The sequence below is a fragment of the Anser anser genome, assembly GCF_964211835.1.
Source record: "Anser anser genome assembly, chromosome: 1".
Taxonomy (NCBI): Eukaryota; Metazoa; Chordata; class Aves; order Anseriformes; family Anatidae; genus Anser; species Anser anser.
In genome coordinates, this window is record NC_139720.1 from 81,005,128 (window position 1) to 81,027,714 (window position 22,587).

The window sequence follows — 22,587 nt, forward strand, 5'->3', positions numbered from 1 at the left end:
TACTGCATAGTCGACTGGCTTATCATGAAGTTGAAGGTATATATTCTATGTATGAATTTATTGAATGCTTTTGAACTGAAAGCCCATTTTAACATGTAGTTAGCTTCACACTCTGTTGCAGAGGAGAACAGAAGCTTGAAGATGTGTGCACTTCAGATGGAAAAAGAGGGTTCAGTGTGTTTGACAGTGATTCTTTTTACTTGTTTGAAGAGTATACTGAGTATGGTAGTGTTATTGGACTGAAACAAATGATAAAGAAGGAATTAGTGTCTGGTGGCACTCTGTTGTTAAGTTGATGGCTGACTTGTTTGGGGACTTGGCTTCCTTTCAGAGTGTCTGATGTTGGGGAAACAGCCTTATATAGGTTCTCTCTAGGTTTGTGCTTAGTGTTCAAACATGCAGCAACATTTTGAAAGACAGCTGTAATCAAAGCACTTAATAGGATAAAGGAAAATGGAGACTGTACAACTTGAATAACTGTCACAGAGGAGCAAGGGGAGGGATGTGAGAAAATGGATGAGTTAGAGGAATTGGAGGGAAATTACACCTATGTGTTCCTCATCACCATTATTTTTTTTGCCTTTTCTACCTTTTTGATTGGTTGCTTTTGGTCCTGGTGAGCCTACTGTCTTGGTTCCTGTGCTTTTGCTTTTCCTCCATGTTAGGATGTGTGCAGAAACTATGTTAGGAGCATGCGAGATGGAGGAAACATGTTCAAGTTATTTGGTGGTGGGTGAATACCTGAACTGACTACAGGTGAACCACCTTCTAGACTCATCAGCCCACTGCCACACCTGAACTAATTAGCCTCATAGAGATTGTTTTATTTACTGTGAGGAAGTCCCCAGAAATTTTACTCTCTATGTGGGAAAAGGTCTCAATTGTTCAAGCAACCCCTTTCTCATATCCATCTTCTGTTAGAATTATTGTCATCTTTATTCTCTATATAGTATTGAGAGCAAATTTATAATTGCAACTTTTGTAAATTGTTAGTACAATCATTTTTTGTAGGTTAAGTGATTTATGATGTTTTACCACAGTCTTATAAACAGGAAAAGCCAGCCTAAAGACAGAAGAGAGATGCTAATTAGAGAATGATAGAAATACAAATTTAAAACAGTCACAGTAGAGCAGAAAATTTAAACACCAAAATAAAAGCATCCCTTTTATTACACCCTAAGTCTTAATTACATATCCTACGTCTTCTATTAAATCCCAAGTCTAATTGCAGAAAACAGGGGATGGGAAAACTAAGCCTTCACAGCCATATTTGGCAGAAGCTCTGGAATGGGATTCCTATTAGAGGAGAAAGTAGGAAGTAAGCTCTCGTGAGGAACGTGTAAGAGAGATCAGGACACTCTGCTTGGCTGAAGGGAGAGGAGGAGAACCTGGAGCTCCTGCCAGGAAGGAACCAGAAAGAAGTACATTGGCGAGTGCAGGCTGGAGCTGGATGCCCGGTGAAGTACCTGATGGAGAACTTGACTGTTAAGTATGATCTGGTGACGTGTTTTGATGTTTCCTCATTTTGTTAGTGTTTATTTCTTTACTTCTATCAAAGAGTGAATATGATTTAGTTTCCCATATTTCTGTATGTTAGATGGAGTCTTCAAATAATCTGGCCAAGTTATGGAAAACAATCTCTTTAGTGGTGTGTATTAGTAACAGGGTAGAGCCTGCTAAATTATGAATCATATTTTTTAGAAGTGCATTTCTGGGGATTGGTAGTATTGAAAGGTGAGTTTACAGAAGGAATGTTTTTAGTAGATGTCAGCAGTGCAAAGGGAGTCATCAGTATGGGTTGTAATGCACTTGAGTGCCTACAGAATCTGTGGTAAACGTCTTCCTCCTGTATTTTGGTTGAATTTTGCTATCAGTCTGTGGGCCCTGTGAATTCTGACCTTTTCTTTTTTTTTGTCTTCGGAGCTCCTTATTTAACCCCCTACCCTGACCTGGCTCCGAGTGTGCCTACAGTCAAGTATCCTTCTGTGTGTGGAAACTCATGGTCGAGCAGCCTTAGTCCTTGAGAATTAAGGGGTCCCAGTAACTAAAACACCCTATTTGTCAAAGCTTTAATCATGTAGGTTTTCCAATTTACAAGACATAGGATTACAAAAGGACACAAAATACAACTCCTTGCTACTTCTGAGTATTCTTAAGTAATATCAAGATTTTTCTACTACATGTGGGATCTCTCTCCTATACAAGGCTTCTCTCCATGAGCTGTCTTCTGCAGGCAGTATCTTTTTGCTTTCATTTCTCCCCATTCTGTGCACACTGGCCATTGAGGGATACGTCCTGTCTCAGCTAGTATATATTGCCTGCCTTCTTACAGTGAATCTTGGCCTTCATCTATTGTCCCAGTTTATTTTACTTTGCCTCTAAATCCACTGAACTGTCCAGCTAGTCTAAATTCAATCTATTCTTGTGAGTGTGTTCCCTCAGCCTGAATAATGAAAGCATCAGTTTATTATGAAGAATAAAAAGAGGGCTTAAACTCACATAGTTCATTAACTGTAAGTAGATTCCTCAAAATTTCAAGAATTGGGGTGTTCTGGCTGTTTTGTGGGGTTTTGTGCATGAATGTGTGTGAGTTGTGTTTTAATTAAAAATACGTTGATGTTTGCCTCACAAAGAAAAAGGCACTTCTCTAACAGTCTGTTTTATATTTTGAATTCTTGCTTCAAACCACAGGAATCCTATAGAATTTCAGAATGAAATCATGAAGTATTTTGCTTAGCAGTATATTATAATTACATTCTTTAAAAGCCTTAGCTGGTTTGTCAGAAGTTAACGCACCAAAAGAAAATGGATGATACAGGGTACTCTATATTAAGTATTTAGTATTTAAGCCTAGTTCAGGCTGCCCAGAACCATGTCCAGACAGCTTTTGAATGTCTCCAAGGATGGAGAGTCCTCAGACTCTCTGGGCAACCTGTGCCAGTGCTCTGTCGCCCGTACAGTTAAGAAGTGCTTCCTGACACTCAGAGGGAACCTCCCGTGTCCTAGTTTGTGCCCACTGCTTCTTGTCCTGTCACTGGGCACCACTGAAAATAGCCTGGCTCTGTTTTCTCTGCATCCTCCCTTCAGACTTCATGCCATAAGCCAAAGCTTCCTATGGATGCTTTCCCTCTGCTGCTTGCGATATAATTTTCATTGAGGCTATTTATGGTCTCCTTTTGTAGTGGTTTGTATAAAGAAGTCTGGAAGGTCACAGGGAGAGATAATTTAGTTAGAGACTAGGAAACAGTGTGTGTGGAAATGAGAGAAGATCTCTACCTCCGTTTTAAGTATTGTGCCTTGTCATGGACTCCATTCTCAGCTGACGGGGACATTAGGTGACTCTCCACATAACGCCATTCCCAGCTGAGATAATGAAACAAAGGCTTGCACTCTTTATACCCAAGTGCCAGTCAAGAAAATAGTTTGTATGCATCACTGCCCTCGATTCAGGGACATTCAGAGATTATGGCTGGATTCTTTACCCATACAGCACTAAAGCTAGGATTTTGATTTTTTGGAGATAAAGAAAACAAGGAATCCTTCTGTGTTCATATTATACAACTTCCACCTCCACATCATAAAATGTATCTGCATCTGTGGCACAGCAAAACCTGGGCTGTTCTCTCATATTTTAAGGTTTCTGCTCTTTTTTGGAATGCATCATTTTACCCTCAGTAGAGAATCTATTTGCCAAAAATACAGGGGTAGAGAGCCACTCAGTACTCACCTTGTGAAAGAGGCATGGAGAGAGCTACTTCTGTGTCCTGGACTGGGACACAAAGCAAAGACTGGCTGACACTTTTGAGAAACAAGAGAGTGTTTCCACATCTCTATCTCCTTTGCATAATCTGTGATATCTGAATTAAGTTTCATGACATATTAACACTTTGAAGTTGAGTTAATATGCTGTGTTGTATAATACATTATGTATGACTTGGGCATCAATTGTGTTGGAGCTTCAGCAGCAACAGACTTGAAAATGTCTCTTTCAGTGACAGAAATCTTAAATAATACTGAAACCAAATTCTGTTGGCATCATTTTATTTTGCATTCCTTATCCCATTACAGTGTCACTTATTCACAAAGCCACTCATGTTCAAGCCATCTAGCTTTCTCTTCTCTCCTCCTTGTACTTGTCAGAAGGTCCCTGCTCCAGATCTTTCATATTACAAATATTCCCATGATGCTGCATGGTAATTTTAGTTTGTAAAATCAGAAGTGTTAGGATTATGTTAGCTCTGCTGAGTCTGAGCACTATGATGTGAAAAAGAACAATGATGAACATTAATACTTACAGTAATGATGTACTGCAAAGAAGAGCAAGAAACAAAAAGAAGAAAATAAACCCCACCATGGTTTTTTTTTCGTCTTCTGTATTTGTATTTCATGCTTCCAAATACAACTAAGATATAACTTATTTTATCTGAAGTTGTCTTGTAAACTATACATTGGTCTGACATCGGATACAGTATATATATATAGGCAAATATTCAGTCACAGATTTATTGATCTTAATATAACTCATCTTAAGCCTGATTACTTTATTTCAAAATTAGAATCTCAGAACATATTAATTATGGATGTATCCCCAGACAACATGGTTGTCTACAGGGGATTTCTGCCCTTAACTCTGATTAGTGTTAATAGGAACCATCCATATAAACTCCTAGAGGACCAGAAAGAAAAATAATTTTCTGTTAGTTATATTTTTACTTTAGAGTGTAGAACAATAATGAAATGTTCTGAGAGTGATTTGGTAGAGGGCTTGAGAATGCTAGTCTGAAACCTTTCCAGTCTGTGGTGGATTCTGGCTCTAATAAACGTATTACAACACTATACACAATTTTGTATGTTTTTAAAATTATATATAAAGTGACACTCTTTTTTGTTTTCTTCTTTTATTTGTTTTTGTTTTTGTTTTGTTTTTTCTTCTATTTATTTATTTTAATCTGAATTGAGATATTAGGGTTTTTTTTTCTTTTTATGGAAGCACTGGGCTGAGAACTGCTAGTGTAACATATATTATGTCTACGTGACCTGGTGTTGTATACACTAATTATCCACTTGTCATGATTCTCCCATCTCAAATTACTCAGGAAAAAAATCATCTACTTTGGAATTAGCAACAGGCACAATTTTTGGAGAGAGGGGATTGCTTGTGCTTAAAGTTTATTGGGCCTGTGTTGACTGAGACTTCTGGGATCTAGTATAAGCTAAGCATACAGTGACTAAAGTATTTTCTTAGTGATGGAAAATTTACTGCATCTTTTGACAATTCACCTCAGTAGCTAATTATACTTAAAACACTGCTTTTTATCTCTAGATTGAACTTGCAAATACTGGATTGTGTTGCATGTCTGCCCACTAATTTACAGTCTTCTGAAATATCTTCTTGTCTACTCTCTTAAAGATTATAATCTTCTCTTTGAAGCAAAATACATTTAGTTCAATGTCTCATTGGAAAGAGTCTTCTCTTTTTCCAGAGCTAAATCATTCTTGTTGCTCTTCTCTGCACTCTTTCCAAGTTTGTTTACCTCTTTATTTATTTATTTTAATTAAAGGTATTGTGGTTTACCAGAGGCCTTCCTGCTTTGTTCACAGGGTTGTTATGGTTTGCTTAACTTTATTCAAATTCATGTCTCTGACTGTCCTCAGCCAAGCAAATGGCACAGATCTTTGTGCCTACCCTCGTAAACAAGGGCCCAACGCCCTTGATGAAGCGATGCAAAGAGCAGGAAGATGTTATCCAGAATCAACCTAAGAGCTTAATTGTTTATCACCATTCAGAACCTGTACCCAGAAGTAAAGTAGGATCTATTCGAAATGATCACGTATATTCTTAGCAACAGATAAATCTCATGATCATCATGATAGACCCATGTGATGGGAGGGCAGCGTTCCAGAGGTGAGGTGAGAAGACATGAACAGTGTGAATGGGGGCACCTTAAAGAGAAGAGATCATGGCTTACTGGTCTGAAACAGCAAAATAATAAGGCATAACATTCTTGTAGTTATGCCAGCTGCTTTGCAGCCATTGAAGGGCTGGCAGTACTGTTACTGAGGACAGTGTCAACACAAGAAAAGAAATACTGTCAAATTCTGTCACTCTGCTCTCTGCAAAGTATGCAAATCAAACTCTAGGGTTAGATCAGTGAGGTGCTTTCAAAGTGGTGAACTGAAGTTTGTGAGTAAACAAAGAAACCTAAATACGCAGTCATAGGCTTTTCTCAGGGAAACTCAGGAACTGCCCAACAGCACCTGAGAGACCTGGCAGACCAGATCCATGAAATGGAATGGTTCAAAACCTCTTGACCCAATTTATTCTCTTCTCTCCTGTCTTTAAACAGTAGTTGAAAGTTTCCTTTTTTTTTTTTTCTTTTTTCCTTAATCATTCTGTTAACAAAAAGGAAGAATAGCTTGGTGGGATGGGGAGTTCTCTCCTCTCATATGGAAGAGAAAAACGGGAGAAAAAGCTGACCAAGGAGGCATGGAAAAAAAATCACGTTGAAAAGATGGTTGTGATGAAAAATAGGAGTAGTGTAACTGTGATCTCTCTGTTTATAGATAATTTCTTTCAAAGAGGATGTGACAAATATTTGTGGTTGCTGTAGCCAAAGGCGATATACTTCTAGTATTTGTTTTATTCTAGTTGTATTTGAAGAATTGCTCAGGAAACCTTTACTTTCTTAATCTTTTTTGCTGTATTGTTATGACAAAAAAGATACAGTATTGCACTGACAGTATCTTCTAGTACGTTTCTGTTCCCAGGTGTTGTTGCAAGAAATGCATATGTATGTTTTCAGCTTTCACTTGTGGCACAAAAGTGGTTTAAGCATCTTCTTTGGCCCCTTGGTCTTCATTTCTGTTTCTGTTCAAAGTTTTATTTCAGTGAAGGCTAACAAACGGATGGCATACAGGTGGATCTGGGCCTTGAATATCTTCTCCGTGGATGTGCTGTGCTGTGCATTTTAGCAAATGTTATGGTGAAATACACAGAAGCTAAGCACAACACCGCTCCATAGTAAAAGCAATAGCAAAATGCTGTACAAATATAAAACAGCTTCAAAAGGCCTCTGAGATCCCATAATAATTTAGTAAAATAAAGCTAGTAAATGTGAGTGGGCGGACACTTTCTTGCCATTATTTTATTTTTTTTATCTAATTTGTAAAATAAAGCAGGATGTTGCTGCAGGCTGAATTACTGGGGGTATCATCTGAAGATGCGATCTCTGTGAAGGCAAGCCCCAGAATATTGCCTGCTTTCCCTAATTAGCTCTGGTTATTACAACTGAGTCACTCAGAAGAGCACGGACAACAAATATCCATGGTGTTCAGAAGGTGCACAAAGTCTAACCTCTGTTGTCTGCACTTCTTAATAGTTAATGTAATCCTATCAAGCTGAGTGTTGGGCTTTTGGCAGGGAGGGTGGGAGGCACCCTATGCCATGCTTTAAAGCCTCACTAACAAAGAACTTTACTTAAGGAGGAGATGTTAATAAGTAATAAAACAAAGGCTCTGTTATAGAGATTAAATGTGCATGTGTCCGAGTACAAAGTTCGTGTGGCAAAGAGCAGCTGTTGCTCTGCTCGCAGCCCTGCCACAGCCTCCGAACCCGGGGTTCAAAGTCTGCCTGCTTTCCTGTCACAGGGCTGGCCAGGGCAAGGGCTGGCCGAAGTTCAAAGTTCAGTGTCTGAAGGGTTGCTGGCTCTGTCTGCTCTGCTATCTGGCACTGTTTGGATGAGCAATAGTTGTTTTAAGATTATAAGTACAAACAACAAAAACTTCCCACTCTGTTTTCAGATGTGTCACATTTCATTAAAGAAGGAACATTTGGGGAAGGAGTGACTGAATTGTTTAAAAATAATGTGCTGTATAATAGTCTACCCTAAACAAAACCCACTGAAGGAGCACTAGTAAAATGATGCATACAGGAAATTGTGCCTGTTTTCATTCTCCTTCCTCCTGCAATTTATTTAAATGAAGGAAAATGAAGCAAAAGAACTAATTCTCTGTACACACAGATGCAAAACTGAACTCTTTAAATTAAAAACAAAAAAAAAACACACGCAAAAAAAAAAACAGAATCCATTAGTTCATGTGTTTCCTTTGTGTCCTGGTAACTGTGTTGCACATTGTGGGGGTGCAGCGAACTTAGTATCTCTGGATATCCTGCTTTCAAATCCTCCTTTTTTCTCCTCCATCAAAGGCTTTTTATGAAACTAACCCCAACTTTCTTATTCAGAAGGGCTGGATATGCCTCCGTGCAAAACCCACCTTTGCAGCTTTTTTTGATTAGCTGTGGTTGTATCAAAGGTTCCTCTACCAAGCAGGGATCCTGAGTGAGAATGGAAACCTCAGCACTGATGCCTGAGAGCAAAGGCTGATACAAAAACCTTTGCAGAAATTTGTATCAGGCAATGCTGTAGCTGTATTGGAGATGGAGAAAAGTTTCCTATCTGCTACCATATCCTTTCTCAAGTAAAGAATGGGAAACCATGGGTGGTAAACCATGTCTTCAGTGCTCAGCACCCGTGGCATGTCACAGGTCTGAGCAGACTGCTGTCATCTCACTACCCTGAAAGGAACATGGAGGCTCAGAAAGCTTTCTCAGACAGCAGAGGCTAGCCCTGTTCATATCATAGCTTCTCTTTCTCTGGATTCAGTAAATGTAAACATTGAGAGCTACAATTAAAGCAGGGCACAAGGAACGATGATAGCAGCCAAAAACATCATTTCTGGGCCAAAAGACATGTGCTTAGATACAATGATTTTTTCCCTTCCCACAAACATTCAGGTGCCCATCAAACACCAGAGGAGCCTTCCCTGATGAGCTGCTCCTACCCTTTGATTATCACCCCAGATCTAACCTTCTACCTCTGAGCAATTTACTTCAGAGGCTAATCAGAGACAAAATGTCATCTGGTGATTAGGAGCCCATGGAGATACAGCTAATGCTCCAGACTGTGTGTTGCAAGGTTTCTGATGGGCATATGAGCTTAGTGGTGACGAGATATTACCTCCTTTTCTCCAGTGTTTGGCAGTATTATGATGGCTGAGCCCTTTCTGGGAGGATGTGTGGAAGGAGAAATAACAAGCAGTTCCATTCCTGTCCTAGGCTGATAAACTCAGGAGTATTCTTTTTTTTTTCTTTTTTTTTTCTTCCTATTATTCTCCTGTCTCCATGCAACCAGTATAGTGATCAAATTAAATCACCGAGACTACTAGTAAGTAGTGACTCTGGTGGTGCATATCCATAATTAATTTGGTCTGCAGTGATGCAAACCCTTGACATAGCAGCGCCTGTAAATAAGAATTTCTGTGGCTTCTACTGCCAAAGTTGCACTCTAGTCTGTCACATCTTTGGCATCTCTTTGCTAGACTTACTACATCTGGCCTTGAAATCTCTGTTTCCTAAGAAAATCTGACTAGAGTCATTACTCTCTCCAGTACAGTAGGCTACTGAAAACACACATAAGGTAAGGAAAAGATGATGAAATTAACAGGTATAAAGCATGTATATTTCTCACTGCACTCTTAGAAGTCTTTTGGATGACATAGTTCTGCTAGATGGTAACTGCAGATTAGAGCCTTGGCTTGCCTCCTCCAAAAATTTGGCCCTGTCAGGCTATTATCTACTGTGAAGTGGGTTTCTTTCATTCCTTTCTCTTGGCATTGGCCACCTTTTATTAATAGCATATTTATAGGGGAAGGTATAATGGGAGGAAGAAGATTTTGTATAGCCCTGTGGTTAGTAGGGTTGTGTTGGCAAGGCCAGTAAGCTGAAGTAAAGGTACATAGTCCAAATCAGGCAAAACAGGAACTTAGACCAGGCTTGCAAGGTAGAAGTTGTTCAGAAGTAGATAGATGAATGTTTGTATCTTCTCCCACCACCCCACCTTGAATTTTCATGACCGTGTCCATGTCCACTGGCTTGAAGGAAAGGCTTGAGTCAGAAATATAATTAAAAAAAATATTTTTTGGCCTAGGTCTATCTGCATTTATTTAAAATTACATATTTACCTTCTCAGCAGATAGTTTGAGAATCATCCCACCTGTTGCCTATCTGAACCAGGAACCAGAGCGTGGAGTAGGACTGCACTGGTACTGACTGGCTGAAGGTCTACCAGGATCCTAGCACTGAGACCAACCTAGCAGGTAAGTCGAAATCAGATTTTATTTGAGGGGCTGAGTCCCTTAGAAGAGTACTTTAGTCACTTGCCTCTCTTGGAAAAAGAAATCACAGATAAAGGGTGTGTGCTTGCAGATATGATTTGCTTTTTATTATCATTATTATTTTTACTATCTTGAACCTATTATCATTGCACTAAGAACATGTGCCTGTGAATTGCTTTATTTTCAAATTAGACACTCCCCGGCCCCTTTCTCACCCCTTCAAGTATGACTACCAGAAAAGCCCTCCTGCAGTCTAGCTTCCCTCTTCTCATTCAAATTCAGATGTCTTAACAAAATACAAATGAATTTCCTTTGGCAGGTATACTGGAAGAAAACAAACAAGATTAGTGCAAAATAGGATTGGCACAGCTGCCATTGCAGTGAGGCATTATATTTGTTTCTGGTTTTGTTGTTGTTGCTGTTCTTGCTCTCCACCTTCAGAAAGTTTCTTTTCTGCATGCCTTCTGCAATCAGTCTTGTCCGTGCTCCATGTTGGAGTGTTGGAGCAAGAAGGCTTGTATGCAGCTGAAGGTTTACTGCTTTATTTTGCTGGTGTAGTTAAGGTACCACCCACCCCACCCCCCCCATTCCCCAAGCCCTCCTTGCTCCTTCCTAATGCAGGTTGTGTTGTAACAGGAAGGAAGTACTGGTACAGATACTTAAGATGCTCTGTACAGCAAACTGACATCTATTATTTGATGCTATATTTATGCCTTTTTTTTTCATAAAGACTTTTAGACATAACCACTTAATTTAAATACATATATTTGTATTTCAGATTTTTAAAAGGTACACTGGCTAAATGTTAAGAAAAATCTCTGGGTAGTTCACTACTTTATAAGCTGTTAATAATTAAACTAATACACCTTCACTTAGAGTAGCGAACACATTGTTACAAAATTAGAAGGAAAGAGTGAATTGAAATGAAATGATTTTTATAGGTATACATATATTTGCTCGGTAAGAACTTTGACAAACTTCTTCAAAAGAGTTGTTCAAACAGTAATGCTTTTTGCTTCCATCTAGGTTAAATACTACACTGTCCAGAACCTCCCTCAGTCCTATTTCACAGCCTATTCTATGTAAAATAATGACCAAAATATTTCCTTTAAAAAACAAATCCTAAGCAAAATGATCAATTTTGTCTGCAATATGTTAATTATGGCATAATATTGGCGAGAGGTTCAAATCTTTATTATGAAAGCACCTTGTTGCTTTTGGTATTTCTGGTTGACACGAGATTACTGCAAGAACACAGATCTGTGTTACTTCTGTGTCAAGTGGAAGGTTCTGTATGAACTTGTTTGTTGTCAGGACCTGGGCTCTGGTTTGCTGTAGTTACCGATGTGATGTATTTAAGGACAGAGCTCTGTAGTTTATTGTGGAGATGCTAGTCTTCATTTCAGAGTTCAGACTGTGGTGGAAGCTTTTGGTTTACTGGGATCTCAGTTATCAAAAAAATCTCTGTAAAATGCCATCTAAGGTGGCAGTGACTTAAATATTTAATGATATTTTGTTGGAAAATGAGCAGAAATAGGAAGATCTTTAAGAGTTAAAACAATTTATTTCTTACCAATATTTCTTTTCACTTATTCTTCCTTTCTTTGTCACTCTTGCATTCTGGGTTTGATCCTTTGTTCCCCAAAGTGAAAACTCCTTGACTATCAGTATGGATGTGCAGTTTTGATCTGTGGAGAATTTTCTAACTTTTTAGTCATAACTGAAAATTTATGTGCTAAGTTCAACTCAATGAATTACATGACAAATCCGCAGTAGTGCAGACGCCATCACAGAGACACAGAGACTGGCTGTCTGTCTTGCCAAATATCTCAGCAGTCCTAGGACAGAATAAGCTTCCTAATGCATAGAGTATGTGACAGCAAGATGTGCTGACTTTTTTGATATATACGTGTACAAAGTTCCTATTAAAGCTTCTGTCTCAGAATAAGAGGTTGAAGCAGCTGGGTATATATTGCGCTGTAAGATTTGTTGGGGATGGGAGACAGGAGGGAGAACATTAGGGCATGTCAGTATGTTATCAGCCTCCTGATGGGCAGTGTGGAGATCCAAACCAATAAGAAAGTGTACTCCTTGCAGCTTTTAAGGTGCGTGCCTGCATGTATAAGGTGTGTTTCATAATGTGACTTAAACCATCACTAGCTAGTTAGCCTTTGCTTATTTACATGAACTGTGCTTAGATCTATATACTGTTTTGATATATTTCTTTATATTTCAAAAACTTTGTGCTATTTCCTATGCAGAATGTATACCTTCACTGTGCTTTTATTTTCTCTATTCAAAGACAAACTTGTTTCCTTGTAAGCAAATGAATTGTTTACTTTTCAGACAAAATAAGAAAATACTCTTTGGAAATAAACTATAGCATGGTCTGATCTGGCTGAGAGTCCAGTAGGTATACATTACACCAACAGTGGGTGTTCAAATTTATTGCTATGGCTAAAGTAGCATTTGCTGAAATGTGCATAAAAATATCTGAGAATGCATGAAAGATTTAAAAATGTCTCTGAACTTTTTATTCATATCCCACTTATATAGCTCATTTAAATAGTGAAATTGTTTGGGCTTATTTGGTTTCAGTTATTATTGGCTGAAGTAGTGGAGTGTGGATAAAATAATGGGTTAACTTGAGTGTTAAGATGTATCTTTTTCTTTTTCCTTCAAAAATCAAAACAAACAATGCCTTGAATTAAATATAAGCCAATTGATTTTTCATGGATTTCATCTGAGCCACAAGCTGTAGGTCAATGAGACTTTGATTTCTTTTTCAAAATACCAGATCAATTTATGTGAAGGATACAGCTTAGGTTTGAATGTTAGTTCCGGTTCTCTATATTTGATATGCTTTCTGAGTGGATTCTTTTAGCCTGTAATATTAGCAGTGCAGGAGTTACTTGCCTTGGCTAGTATCAGCAGTCAGTCACTAGCTGTGTATGACTGGCATAGTGAAGTGAAAGAGGTGGAGGCACATCTGTGAAAGAGAAAAGATCCTGGAACAGCAATTTATCAGATTAGCTAGCCATCTCCTTTGTAATAAAATGATGCCAAATCCAAAAAGGCTTTCACTCCTATGTTTCTCCATGTCTCTGCCTCCCATGGGATTCATCAGGTGTCTCTGGGTACAGAGGGTCTGGCTTATGTGAAGTGGCTGCTAACGTTTGCACAAAATGGTAAGCAGAAATAAGCAGAAATCCCCCCTGAGACATGTATGCAACAGTGATATGTGTATTTAACTTCATCCCTTTCCTCCCCATGTAATAGAATTAATTTGCACATAAAGAGGATAGAAAACATGTTGCACCTTAAGCATCTTGTCCCTAATTGTTATTAAATTTTACATTTCTGTATTTACACACCTCTTTTTCTCCCTACTTTGCCACAGACTTTAGTGGCAAGGTGCTGTTGTAAAGAATGTGGCTCTGAAAAACCCATATTGTGTTTCTTATACATCAGTTCAGCTTCTGAGCTGCAAAGCCAGTCTGATACTCAGGATTTTAGCCAAGGCAACGGGGCAAAACTCTGTCTATTGAGAGAAGGAGAGAAAAAAAAAAAAAGAAAAAAAAAAGAAAGAGAGGCAAGCCATGGAACTTTTAATGATCAAGCAGAGATGATAGGACCTTGGCATGTGAAAACATACGGTGTAGTAAATCAAAGCAGGCTGTCTTGAGTGTAGTAATATTTTTATGCTAATAAATTAGTGTCATAAGTGATTTGTCAATAAGATGTAGAATATGCTATGAAGGAAGTCAGACAATATTTTTCTTTCATGTGGAAAAATAGGGTGAGGTCATTTAAAAAAAAATCCTCAAGATTTTTTTTTTTTTGAAGATAGATGCTGTTGGTCTGACCCACAGCAAAATATTTGCATATTTAATTTCTTAGGTGCCTAAAATACCTTATATACCTAATCTAAATTTAATATTTTACAATAGTTTAATGGGAACTATCATGGTAAGGAGCTGCACTGCTGCAGTGGAGAATGCCCCAGTCAGGGACATGCAGCTTTTCTGAAGCAGTGGCTCCAAAACTCATGAGAAGCTCATGGCCCATTCCACCCTTTCTTCTTAGGGGGATGTGCTTCATAGCTGCTGGTTTTGATGTCTCAGTCAGAGGTAGTTGAATTTTGGAGCCATGGCAGGAAGGAATTTGAACTTGGACCTAGGATGCTACACTAAAGGGTTCAGGACAGTCCTGGATCACTCTGCTGCTGAGCTGGTTGCTCAGGGCCATGAGGGCTGCCCCATCCCTTGGGCTCTCTCTACGGCACAGGCAGCAATCCTTCACACTGGTCACTGTGCCAGCCCTCACAAAACCTATTGTACAGTAACCTATGCTCCTGCACACCAGGCCCTCCAACTCCAGCCACAACTAATTCCTTCTTCACTTGCCTTAGCTTTACTTTTTCATTCGTGGACAGTTCATTTCCACCTGAATCTAGAAAGCACTATGCACTGCCTAGGAACAGATGAAGAAGCTACTCTTTCCCCTGAATCTAATGCAATCCAGCATGACGGAGCCTTGTTTCCTCTTCAGACTTTCTTCAGACTTTCCTCTTTGATTTCCAACCTGCTTTGTTCTGCAAAGAAGTTGCTGCTTTCCTTGAGAAAACTGCATTCTTAAGGAGCGAGAGAGTCACTATGCCCATGAGCATGCAGGGCCTGGATTTCTCCTGGTCCTTGCAAGAAGTGTACAAGGGAGAGCTGTCCTTCCTTGCATGCTAGCAGCCCAGTAGCATAAAGGCCTCTGATTTGGCAGGGTGAAGGTATTAGCCCAAGGTAAAGCAAACTTTTCACTGGGGAAATCCAAAGGGAGAGGATTTATCCTTTATCTTCTAATCTGCACTTTTCACTCTGGGTCCTGTTGCGTAAAAAACGTCCTCCACTGCTGCTTCACACGTACAAAATTACAGGTGGAAGTCCAGTCTGACAATTTGGCACTGCTCTCTGCAGCAATACTAAGTCTTAGGAAGGTCAAAGGCTTATCAGAACTCAGAAGATTCATGCTAGTGCAACATTGATCTGTTTGTTTTAATTCATTCCTTTTAACAGATTCTGAAGGTGCATGTTAGTAATTAATTTAATAGTGGTATGCAGATGTAATGCTCCTGAAACTTGCTGCATCAGCAGTAACAGTAATAGTAGCCTTCTATTAATCTATCCAACAGGTATAATATAGAGAAAAGAGTTTCCATCTCTTTCAACACCTCGTCAGTTCAGAAGGGTAGAAAGCTAGCTCACTTGCTTTATATTTCCTGGAAAAAATGCCTGCAGTTGCACGTATCTTGATGCAACAAGATAGTGGTGCTTGTTTTACTATCCATTTGGATTTTCTTGTAGATATGCTTAAGGTATATGAATATTATTATTATTTTTTTAAATCCCAAGAGGTTTTTAAGCTTTTCCACCTCACTCTCAGGTCCTCAGTACCTCCTCTCCAAATCATAATGGTCAAAGAAGAGCTCATTTAACCCAGAGTCTGTTGTAAGACTAATCACAGTTGTGATGCAGAGAGAAGGATTTTTATGCGGGCTCAGCCTCTGCACGAGTACATCCACTACAGCCAGCCGTCAAGTTTGTGAGAACCGAGTGGGAACACTCAACTAACTTACTATGCCCGTTGGCTAATGCAGACTATTTATCCACCAGCATTGGACTGGTAGATGGCTGGCTTATTTGCAGCATGATTAAAGCAAATATATACTGCACGCACCATTTACACTGATACATGGCTGCCTTATCTTCACATTATCCTCTGTATTGCTAATCTGGGATAAGACCTTCTTCCGCAGCAGTTAATCAGGTTCTCAGCAGTTTGGGCCCTTTTTAAGGGGTTAGCTGGAGCACATCTGCTGGTCACTCAGAAGCAGGTCTATGAGGCAGAACCTGAGCACATCCCATCATGCAACATACACTTTTGAAAACACCTCTGCATTGTGCCCTGTGATTGTACTAGTTCTTGTAGGTTTCTTATTTTAGCTCATGATTCTAGTGTCGATGCTTATTCCTATCTCTGGCTGCTGACCCTTGGTTTGACTTTCTGGATCCTGATTTTTGGCTATGAATGTTCAGCTCCTTTCCCAGTTCTGGACATGGGCCCTAACCTTTGGGCTGAATAGCCCGTGCTCTAGTCTGTAATCCTAGAAGGCCACCAGGTCATCTGTAGTAGACTGTACTCTATTCAATAACAAATGAAATCTAAAATAGTAGATACATTACCTTTTTTAGGGGAGCATGTGGTGTGGCTTTGTTTGTTGTTGTTTTTTCACAACTACGGCCATTTACTTGTAAACTGGTCTTACATTAGTATTTTGTTATACTGATAAATGGAACTTTTCCTTTCTCTTAGTTATCAAGTTGTGCTTAGTGGCTGTTCTTTCTCTGGGGAGATTATAATCATATCTCAGCCAGTAGAGTGAGTGAACAGAACTGTCAGTAAGTATGGACATTTCCGATTGGTGGCTACAGGTCTGATAAGCTGCAAGGTACCAAAGAAAAGGCAATAGTGTCAGCATATTATGAACTTCCATTTCGTTTGATATATGAAATATTATAAACATTATTGATATACTGTACACTTAGTCTGCTTTTTCTTCTGGAATTTCACAATGTTACTTCATCACATGGCATAAGAGTATAAACACACTCAAATGCAGAAAGTTCGTTATAGACTTGTGACCGAAAATCCATGAAAAAAAATGAGATAGAAAGTTGATAAGGTATGAGGGAAAAAATTGAGACAAAAGAGGAAGAGCTGAAGCCTGTAATGTATGTCAATGTTCAGGTGGGAGAAGGGTCAAGTTCCTTTGACAAGTGAGTTAATGGATCACAAATGCAAAGCTGAGTTCTAAAATGAACTTATGGTTACTACTTAACCAGCTAGAACGTAACTTCGAATAGGCAGTAATGTGGATCTGAGTGAAAATACAACTGCTTTTCTATATCCTATATATGTTACGTATGTTATTTATATGCAAAACTATGTAGTATAGATGAATATATACAAATGCTCAACAGCAGATAATTACAAGATTTGTATGGATCATCAGGGATAAAAAACTCTGTGTTGATGCAAAGTTTTTGCTTCGTGATGTTTTGACACAGGTATCTAAAATCAAGGTAATGTATGATCCATACGTGCTGCTTCTGTTTCAAAATATGTGGCAGTTATCAATCTAGAAAAAATATTTTTTAGCCTGTTTTAGCCTAAAAGCAGATTACAGCCCAGTGTTCATCACTGTCTCAGAGAAATGTGGTACTTCCTTAATTTTAGGGCTTCAGTCCAGAACTATTGATATGGAGACATTTGGATCAAATTTTTATTATATAGACATGCTTGCTAAATGCACCTCTTTCTGCCCTTTGACAGGAAAAACTGTACTTTACTAGGGTAAGTTTCATGGATGTGTATATATTTTTTTTCTGAAGCAGGCTGGTTTAAATAAGGGATAGGGGGATGTTTGTAGAATTCAGTTAATGGTGACTCACTGAGATTCTCCTTTGGTTAGTGTAAATGAAGAGCCTGTTGGGGGGGGGGGGGGGGGGGAACAAACAAACAAGTTTAGTGGATTGCTTCAGTGTGTTTCTTCCAAATCTGTCATTTACATTAATATGATTTTATATGTTTTTGTTAAACTATCAGTTCAGGGAAAGAAATGTGGTGAAATAAAACAAGTGACTTCTTCAATCTGTTGTTGAGTTAAAATTTGTCACCATAAAAGCTAGAGAACAGTAGGGCATAGTTTTTTATTTAAACTGAGAATTTTTACTTGGTGTAAAGCTTCTTAATGGAACTGCCTGTGAACTGATGTGACATTCATCATGTGTAATGACATCACTTGGGTCTTTTTTTTTTTTCTTCTTCCTCAAATGAATTAAAAATGGAAAGTACTTCCAGTACTTCTTGGTAAGTATCAAGAAGTCGGGTCCCTTGGTACAGCAGAGGTCCTTCCTTCATTAGAGGCAGGTAGTTTCCCTTACTCATACCAGGTACCATTTAAAATCCCACCACCTACTTAAAAGGCAAGATGTTAATGAGAATGTTACTGGAATGTCAACTCTCAGTTTGATAGCATGTGATTCATCTGTTTTAAATTTGCAGAGAATGAAGCTTCCATTACCTTACATCAGAGAAGATTTTTACAGGCAAGAAGATCTAATTCTTGCCTAGTTTCCCTTGATAGCCAATTGCCTTTCTTAAATCTTCACCATTTACTTCTAGGTTAGTTCCCTTGTTTCACTTTAAATAATTTCTCTGATTCCTTGATACTCACACACTGCAGTTAGTTATATATAGACATTTCTCATACTACCCCCATCCACTTAGCTGGTGAGTAGCCAAGTGATACATATTTAGCATTTTTAATTTTACCTCATAAATCAATCATTTTAGCTGCAAAATCAGTTATATTTTTTTCTTTAAAGTATCATTCAACACAAAGGGTCCATTATGCTTGCCTATGAATAATATTAATTGTGTGGTTTAAATTATAAACAATGTTTTATAATTAACTTCATAAAATTGCTCACTTTGAAAATTGTGTAACTGTGATTTCTATAATAGTAGCTACAAGATGACAGCATTAATCTGTTGCTCTGAATTGTTGCCAGTAAAGCAAAGGCCTCTTAACTGTGTAATTATGATAGAGAGAAAGTGTATTCTTTGTGCAGATTTATTGCTTTAAGTACTTTTTCAGGGGCTTTCACCTTGTTTTCCATTACCATGCACTAACGGTATAAGCAAAGGTTACTTCAGGGAATGGCTTTAATAATATAAAGAGATAACACTTTGTTTGTTTATTTATTTATTTCAAAGTAGATTTTATTTTTTTTCCAATGTGCTACATTTTCTATCAGGTTGTTTAAAAAAAAATCCTGATTTTGCTCTTTTGCTCTTGGCAAATAGTGTTTATTTTCTCTTGGGATGGAAATAGAGCTGGTATGAACAGCAGGATTTATAGGAAAAGAGAAGTAAAATCAGATCCAAAAGGAAAAATGTGAATACATTAATAATTAGTTGTTTCATGTTAGGAGGTTGAACTGATGTCCAGATCCCATAGCTAGACAGCCTGCCAGTGTCTCTAACAAAGCAAGAAACATTGCAGTATTGCAGTGTGTTTAGGTAAGGCAGGGAAAGAGTTGAAAAAGATACTACTTTACTTTCAAATCTAGGAAGCTGAGGTGCAAAGAGACTAAGCAATTTGTCCAGTATTACAGAGATCTGCAGGAGTAGAAGGAGTTTAAGCTTCTGCCCCCCAGTTGAAGCCGATCTACAAGACTATGTATTCTATAATCTGTTTTTATGCTCTTATCTATTTAATCTCCCTCTCATACAAATTTTTCTAAGAATGTCTCCACAGAGAACTCCAGTGTAAGAAACGTTTCTGCAGATGAACCCTGAGGTTTTATAGTAACACTGTATAATCAGTACGTGGGAGGTACTCGGAGTTAAAATGGTGCAAATTGCCATTAGAAGTGAATCATTTCAGTATAGGGAATTCAGGTTAGCTATCTGCTTATTGCCGCCTTTTCATCCTCCACTGTCAACAGCAGTGGCTCTTTCAGCATTACATAACATTATATATGTTGAGCCAGATTGGCTGCTTCTGCTGGGGGAGCGACAAACACAGCCCCCCCGTGCTGGGAGTAGGAGGAAAACCCTAAGGAGTCCCGCCTGGGATTTTCCAATTTTGTTTTCTGGGCATGGGAAACTTTGGCCTGGACTTTATGCTTACATGTGTGTATGTGCCAGCTCCTTCCTTAGCATGTCTCTCCTCTCCTTTCCATTTTTCCCTTTATTCCTTTCTGAATGGAAGGGATTGGTTTCGGCTGGCAGGAGAGGATGCACACAAGAACACCGTGTGCTGCAGACATCCCTAATGCTTGCTGTGTAAAAACAAATTTTGGGGACATTATGCCATGGGTTACAGCTACAGTATGTAAGTACACTAAAATTAAAGCTCAGGCATGGAATTGATTGATTTGATCTTGTGTGACTCAAAGTAAAAGGCAGCCACTCAGTCAGTGAGTGCAGAGTACCAGTTATTTCGTGAGTTATTCATCTAAACTGAAGATTCCACCACTGCTTAATTGCACTGTATGTGAAGCTCAAAAATGGCTGCAGCTCCAAATTTATAAAATAGCATTATACAAAATATAGGCCTATTAACTTTACAGTCTAATTTCTGATTAGGTTTTACAGCACCTCTGATGAACTGCGTAGATTTTACCCATTAAAAATGATGACAATTCAGTTTTGTCATTTTAAGTGGAATTAAACCCAGTATTGCCAAGTACGATAATATCCTATAAAAAAAAAAAAAAAAAGAAAAAAAAGGAACCAACACACCCACACCCACACACAAAAGGGGGGGGGGGGGGGGGGAAGGGGATGACAAAAAATTAAAACGTCTCCAAGGACCATGTCATTTCTGTAAAGGAAAGTTTTACTCTCCAAGATAGTGGGACTGTTACCTGTTACTGCAGCCAAGAAAATGTGTGTCTGGAATCTGCTATAAACTTGAATTCTCCGTTCAACCTGGGCAAGTTAATCAGTGTTTTCTAGCACAGCTATGTAATGTGTCTATTGACAATCAAAAAGCCTACTAGAGCTGATGAAGGAAGAGGTTCAAGTAAACATTTCTATCAGAAATTATTTACATTAAATAATTAAATCTTTACAATGTCTATGCTTTGTTTTAGAGAAAAATATTTTTATTATTATTTTTTGGGGGGGCGAACCTGCAAACATTGAAACAGCCTGTTCTTGACATTTTTAGATGCAAACTTAAACACATCAAAATCTGAAAATGGAAATACTGTAATATGAAAGAAAGAATATGGATTTTTTTTAACTGTGAATTTTATTTTTTGGGGGAAGGGGCTGACTTTAAACCAAAGTCTGGAAACAGACATAAAGTGACGTTCTTGCTTGTGACATGGCTTTACATTGGCATTTGTAGATGCAAGGTATATTTTTTAGTTCCTATTTGCTATGATAATACTGTTGAAATCTCTTGAAAAGAATGGCATGTTTCCCACTGACTTTATTAGTGACAGGATTGGGCCTTGATGCAATACCTCATGTCATAGCAGCAAAACTTGTTGCCAATAGGCTGTCTCAAGGGAGGAGATTTCCAGTAACTGCTCCCTGAGAACTATTCTAAAAATGCAACTTTTTCTGTCCAGCCACCGGGATAATGATATACTCCATCCCTAAAGAGAGGGGCACTGACTGAACTGCATTGATGGCACCAGAGGTCCCTGCTGGCTTGTTCACTAAACAGAACTGGCAACTGACTCTGAAGATAAAAGTTCTTGACGTTTTTCCAAGCTGGTGGAATGGAGCTGAGTGACACTGAAATAAATAAAGGAGGGAATAGTATGATCTTGAATGACAGAGAAGCTTTCATGAAAGGCTTTCATGGGGGAGATGTCGGATGTACAGTACAAGGCTTGAGTCTAGGGGATTTATTGACACTTGGATAAAAATGCGCACATTTACTACCATTAGTATGAAATGTAGAGGAAAATAAAGGGAAAAAATCTGAATGACTTCTTTATTCCCAGTTAAATCATTTTTTGTTTTTTTTTTTTTTTGTTCTGTTTTGTTTTGTTTTAAATCCCTTTAATTGACTCTCTATAAATTGCCAATCTCTTCGGAAATCTGTTAGAAGAACGTTCTCTCTCCTGACAGTGAAATACACTTCATGCAAAACATTTGTCATTTGTCTGTTATTATAATTTATGATCTTATCCTTCATTCTCTCACTTCTTTAAGCAAATAGTAATCGTACCTTTAACCCAGAGACTTCAAAGGTAAAAACATTGTGACATTGTGAAGGGGTCTGCATTCTTTTCCTTCTTGTCTCTGATCTCAGCCAAAGCCTTTGAACAACAATGCTGCTCGAAGTTTGGGGCAAGTTCTTAAGGACTGGGTTATTAGAAAAAAAAAAATCATTGAATTTCTATGTTCATATTCAATGCAGATGAGAACAAATATTAATATTCAATAATAGTTTAATTTAATGACAACAATTAAAACAAGTTGCTGTTTAATCTTTTTGCTCAGTACAATGAAGCTCACTCATTCCATTGTATTGCTGTGAAAAATCCTTGACTTCTGTTACTCTGAAATTGCTTGAAAATTTTTCTAACCTAGGAACTATAAAGCAATTAGAAATTTAAAATAAATTCCCAAAACAAAGAATGTTGCCATTTTAATTACATTATAACACTGTAATATGAGGTTAACACTTACAAAAATGAATCCTGTACCCTCAGTCTATTACCTCTAAGCGATTCTCATTTTCACATTAATTTTTGTAGGCTCTCATCTAAATTAAATACTTTTCAGCTCTGTCAGTTTATCTCTATACATATTCTCATTACAGCAGTCACT

The 22,587-nt window shown here is 38.3% G+C and overlaps 1 protein-coding gene across 2 annotated transcripts in view; it reads left to right on the forward strand.

The window, feature by feature from the left end:
- The first annotated feature begins 873 nt into the window (after nt 1-873).
- The window catches only part of NRIP1 (nuclear receptor interacting protein 1), a 109,695-nt gene continuing 87,981 nt past the window's right edge, over nt 874-22,587 (forward strand). For both annotated transcript variants that reach the window (XM_083836322.1, XM_083836318.1), the window contains exons 1-2: nt 874-1,489; nt 10,029-10,155. The gene's annotated coding sequence lies outside the window, so the exon portion shown is untranslated. The remainder of the gene's footprint in view (nt 1,490-10,028; nt 10,156-22,587) is intronic.